The 6027-nt window shown below is 38.9% G+C and overlaps 1 long non-coding RNA gene across 3 annotated transcripts in view; it reads left to right on the plus strand.

The window, feature by feature from the left end:
- LOC106734770 (uncharacterized) overlaps window positions 1-6027 on the plus strand; it is a 50467-nt gene that overhangs the window by 9563 nt on the left and 34877 nt on the right. For all 3 annotated transcript variants that reach the window (XR_003549257.1, XR_001370318.2, XR_003549258.1), the window contains exons 2-3: window positions 1937-1980; window positions 2224-2369. This is a non-coding gene — a long non-coding RNA (uncharacterized LOC106734770). The remainder of the gene's footprint in view (window positions 1-1936; window positions 1981-2223; window positions 2370-6027) is intronic.

Raw genomic sequence — 6027 nt, forward strand, 5'->3', positions numbered from 1 at the left:
TATATATATATATATATACACATACACACACACACACACACACACACACACGGATAGTATTGATCCTGAGAAACTTCACATAATACTCCAATTGAGATATGAGCATTGCCAAAGAGACTTCCTTGAGTCTATCATTAATGGCATTTATTTTAAAACAATAACAGCAGCATATTGGCTAAGATATGGACTTAGGGTTTTTTTTTTTTTTTTTTTTAGTTTCTTTCTCCCATGAATGAGAGAGACATAGGGAGCATCTACTATAAATCTTGACTCCATGATCCACCCCCAGTCTCCAGTCAGTCCCAGATCATGGGCAAGTATGTGCTTCGCACATGGGGGGAAGTCTCTGGGTTTGAAATAAGAACCGTCCTGTGTGGGATTGCCTCACAGAGCAACACGTTTTACCACTGTGCTGCTCTCTGACCCCAGAATCTAGGTAGACTTAATCCCTAGTTTCAAGACAGGTTAGCTGTCAAACTCTGGGCATTTTACTTAATTTCTCAAATTATGAGGTTTTTTTTTTTTTTTCACTTGTAATAAGAGGATGAGGATGATAATGCTCACTTTTGAAAATTGTGTCAATATGAGAATTGACATAATACATATAAAGTTTGCAGCCTGGCATCATGCTCAATGTATGTAAATTTTTTTTAAGTTTAATTTTTTTATTCTTGATAGAGTATGCATGTATGTACATACAGAGTGAAGGAGAGAGAGAGAGAGAGAGAGAGAGAGATGCCCTTGACAGGGTATTGTCACACTGCAATCTCCTTCTTCTTGTCCTCCAGCTTCTCAGGATGCTGAATGTGCACCCACACTCTCAGCATATTTCACACTGGCTGGGCTGGGTATGTGAACCTGTGGTTGGTAGTGTGGCTTTTAGCACTGCAGTGCAGCCTACTACCAACAGTACCGCCTAGTTTGGGCCGATAAGTATGTTATTATTTTTCTATTTACAGTAAATCAAAACCCATTTCACTATTGTCTGGCCAGACTTCATCTATACCACGTTTGTAAATTTGAATTTTACTTGTCAATGTAAGAAATTTAAAAATCCATGTTAAATCTCACCATGGTTAAATTTCAGCCAATAGTTCCATCCAGAATCTTGGTTCTATTATTCAATATATTAGTTATCTTTTCCAGTTTTGCATCACCTGCAGACTGATAAACATGTTTTCAGTATCTTCATCAAGTGTTGCTAAAAATGAATGAAGAGAGAAATTAATGTTCATTCCCATCCATGGGCATTTTTATTAGAGTTGTGTGTGTAACAGACACGTGGAATTTTCCCTATGCTTTTCTGTCTGTATCATACACTGTGGGATCCCATACTGATCCCTTGAGCTTTAAGCTGCCTCTGACCTATGAGATCCTGTAGATCTCCTGATATTGACACGACTGAATCTATTAACTTCTAGAATGGAAACCAGGGCACCTGGGGCTTAGCACTAGCCTTTTCATCAATGTACTTAAGCTCTCCGTGGCTCCATTTTTATACCTATAAAACTGAGCAAATATTTGTCATCTTTTTCAGTTCAATGATATGGTGAAGACAAAATAAAAATAATTACAAAAGAATATTGTGTTTCTTATATAAGGGGACTTCAAAAAGCTCATGGAAAAATGGAGTTAATGTATGAGTTTATTTGGGTGCAAATTTTTTTGAAATCCATGCATAGTTTTTTTCATAATATGCATTTCCATGAACTTTTGGAAGACCCTTGGTAATTGGTGGCACATCACCTACAGAGAAATTCCTCATGTAGTCACTGGCTAATTACCCAAACAACTAAACATTAACCAAAAAAAATCTCTGAGCAATCAATAGAGAGGACACTAAGTCTATGTGCATTTTACTCATAAAACCCATACTGACTTACAGTCCCATTATACACAGACATCTAACAAGATTGTTTTTTTTTTTGTTTCCTAGTTCACAGCCCAGCAGAGGAGGAAAAGGGATGGAGATTGCCAAAGGTAGGTAAACTGAATGTAGCAAGAAACACATCATCATTTTAAAAGGAGAGACAAAAGGGAATTGTGAAAATTAGCACGTGTGAAATGCAGAAGTCTAAGATCATTAAATAAAGAGGGGAAATTAGCTTTGAACACATGAGGAAGGTTCTAAGAACATCACTGAATTATACCTGACAGCTGTAATTGATGTTCAAAAATAATCACTAATGCTTGGACTGGACTTCTGTGTTTTCACACATACAGACAGCATTTACCTGCTCTCTTCTGGAAGAAGCACTGTGCTTTCTCTTCAGAAAACTGCCCGTCCCAAGATGTAATCAGTTCCAGAGCAGCCATCACTTAAGGTGTTCTCCCCTCCTTTGGACAAAGTTGTCTATGGTCCAAACCAGGTTAGTCACCTTCTTGTAAGAATGGGGCTATTCAAAGCAACCCATATAGCTACTGGGCTGATTTATCCTCCTGAAGGTACCCTGAATAGGTAGATACTCCATTCCTGCCTTCTACATAGAACCTTGGAACTGCATAGTCTTTGCAGTTTCAAGATTAGGGGGCTACTCTAAAACATTTCAATAAAATACTCATTTGATTACTTAAGGTGACTTTTGGCTGCTCATAACTTGTGATTCATAACTGATATGAATTCATTAAAGGGAAGGTTCTGTTTTGTTCTATGTGCAGTGCTTAAAAAGCCATAGGTAGGGACTAGTAGATGGCATAGCAGACATGTCACTGGACTCCCGCATGGCCACCCACAGTTCGAGTTCTGGACCTAGTGGCTTGAAACTCCTGCTGGGCACACGCGCATGCATGCCCAAGATCCCGAGAGGAGAATGGAGGAGAAGATAATGCTGCATGGCCATCCCCCCTGGGGGACGGGTAATTTCTCACTTTCTATCCCTTTGTCTCTCTGGCGAGTGCACAAACCCTATAGTAAAAATTTCTCTGAAAAAAAGAGAGAGGGAGGTCAGAAACAAAAACTTAAAATATTGAAGTCATTATGCCCATAAATACCAAGGTCTTTTTGAGCATGGCAGCTAAAAGGGAAGGTGGAAAGAAACAGTTTCATATTTGATCATGCATTGGAATTGCTTGTGGTTTTCTTTCTTTTTTCTTTTTTTAGGTTTTTGCCCTTGAGTGCATTTGCTTACTAGCTTGAGATCTTTTAAAAGTTAGAGGTGCCTTAGCCTACTCTTAAAAATTCCAGTTAATTAAAAACACACAAGCACACATATAAAACACAGCACACAAAAATACTACCCCAAATCATATCTTATAAAGACAATCACAAGTAGCACTTTATTGCATTCCATGCAGCTTTTTCTTTTTTTGTAGTTATAAACTTTTCTAAAAAAATTATGTTTATTTAACTCATTTATTATTATTTTTCCTGATTATTTTAAAAATTTGCTATAGCCATGTGTGCTTTTCAGAGAGAGAAAGAGAGAAAGTAAGAAAGCAAGCCACCAGTTCCACTAGGACCATGATCGGCCATGTGGGAGTCCAACACCATGAGCACCGTGCCATCTGCTGGCCCCTTTAGTTATAAACTTTGAAACATAAAATTAAGCTGTCACTTTATCCAGGGCCAGCAGGTGGCATAGTGGTTAAAGGCCCTGGATTCCCCCATGGCCAACCATGGTTTGAATCCCTGATCTTGTGGATTGCTTTCTCATTTTCCCTTTATCTCTCTCTCTCTGTCAAATTAAATAAATATTAATAACAAATAGAATTAAATAAATAAATAAGTGTATTTTTTAAAAAAGAAAGATGTTACCTTATCTATAAGATCCCTGACCATCTTATTTAAAATGATAACTCACCTCTCTTTTCTTTCCCCATTACTGCTTAAGTTTTTTCTCCACAGTATTTTCACCTTATACTTAATAATTACCCTTTAATTAATTTAATTTTTCTCCCAAAGTAACTTATCTCCCCTCTTCCTCCAAACCTCCTGTTTCCCATACACTCTAGGTTGTTGGCTCCAAAAGGGCCGAGGTTGTGTCTGCTTCACTCACGATTGTACGACTGGCCCCTGGAAGAGCCCCTGACATGGAGAGGTAGCATGATACCCCTTAACAGACACACGAATGAATAAAACTGCCAATGTGCCCTTCAGGAATGCTGTACCTTTTCCACTCCTGCAAGAAGCATAAAGCAGTACCAGGTCAGAGAAATGTACCTATTTATTTATATACATTCATGTTAGAGAGTGCGTGCACATGAGAGAGAGAGAGAAGAGAAAGAGAGAGAAAAGCACCCTTGACAGGATCTCTTCATGCCACAATTCCCTTCATCCAGTTTTCAGTTTGTCAGAATCCTGGCCAACTCAGGGATTCAAACCCACAGTTGGTCATGACTCCCAGAATAGCAGTTCAGTTTGCTACTGATTGTTCTACAAGGCTGGGCCCAGAGAAATACCATGATCAGTACATCCTCGAGGCATCTCTTGAATGCTAGGATGTCTGTGGAGGGCACTGGGTTTCAGGAGCCCTGAGACAGCAAAGGAGCTCACACCATGCCTAGGCCACCTGGTCAATAGCAGGTGTCTCATGGGACTGCAAAGCCATGTTGAAGAGACCACCTGCCCTCAAGGGGGTTCAGTATGAATATTTTTTAAAAAGTAATACCCAATACTTGAGCTTGTAATTTGTCTACTTTACAAATTCTGGGACTTATTCAGGGCTGTGTCCTGGTTCTTTTACATCACAGCTTTCTGCTACCCATATTACTAAATTTTTAACTTTTAAAGTACTGCTTTCAGTGCTATTTAGTAATTTCCCACAGCTCTCTGCCCCTTTAGAGTAGCTTTTAAAGTTACTTGGGCCACTTTTTGTAGAGAACATTGGATTACTAATTTTTTTTTTAGAGAGATTTTTTGCTGTAGGGCATGTGTGTTCACTGGAGAGAAAGAGAGAGGCAGAGAGACAGAAAGAGAGAAATCACCCTTTTGGGGATAGCCACACCACAATCCCTTCTCCTCTGTTCTCTTCTGGGGATCTCGGGCATGCATGGACTTGTGCCCGGCATGAGTTTTAAGCCGCTGGGTCTGGGACTTGAACCATGGCCAACTATGTGAGTCCAGCAACATAATTGTTATGCTATCTGCTGGTCCCTGGATTACTATTTTTGTCCAACTAAATAAATAGAACCCTTCTTGGTATTAATATTCAAAACATGCAACCTAGCTCAAATTACTCAACTGGAGTTCATCTTGAAGTCATTCTTTAGTTATAAGATTTCTTCCCAATCAGAAACTAGATCTGAAAACAGAAATTTGAAGCTAAATTTGCAGAAGAGCCTGAAGGATTTCTTATACAAATTAAGTGGGACATAAAAATTTTGTGGAAAAACATGAGGGCTACGATTCAAGAGACCTGGATCTCTCTGGTGTCTCTGCCGATTATCAGCCCTGTGTTTTCCCTGTTTTGATGGGTAATGGTGTTACCTGTTCCAAACTCATAAGCAGCAGCTCTATTTTGTGAGACTGTAAAGAGAATCAAAATAAAAACTGTTGAAGATCTCTCATATAATGGTCTACTAAAGGCCCTGAGAAGTCCTGTTCTAAATAAACTTGCTTTTTTTTTTTTTGCTTAGTACTTTAGAAATGTATGTGACCGTAGTATCTTTCACCTCTTCTCCACAAAGTTTATTTTATTTCATGGGACTAGATTTTTGCTGAAAACACTTTGGGAAATGCTGTTCCCAAGTATGCAGTTAAACAAAAATCAAATGCCTATATTTGGATTAAATACCCCTTCCTTTGACTACTGACTGTGGAATTATTTTAAGTATCTAAAATACTTTAGGTAGATGGTAGGTTGTAGTGGGTTGGGTTATGATTCTGGGAAGTGAGGATGGCTGTGTGTATACTAAGGCTCTGAAAGCAAAAAAGTAGGTTCTGTCAGTTTGGTCCAGACAGAGTCTAGCTCAGAGTTCACACAATAGCTTCTGCCCTAACCTTGTTAAAAGTATCCTGCCATCATGGGATCAGATCTGAGTTGGGTAATATTGAAGAGAAGGTGTTAGTCTGGGACGAGAAAGCAGGAA

This window comes from Tupaia chinensis, unplaced genomic scaffold (genome assembly GCF_000334495.1).
Source record: "Tupaia chinensis unplaced genomic scaffold, TupChi_1.0 Scaffold000215_1, whole genome shotgun sequence".
NCBI lineage: Eukaryota > Metazoa > Chordata > Mammalia > Scandentia > Tupaiidae > Tupaia > Tupaia belangeri.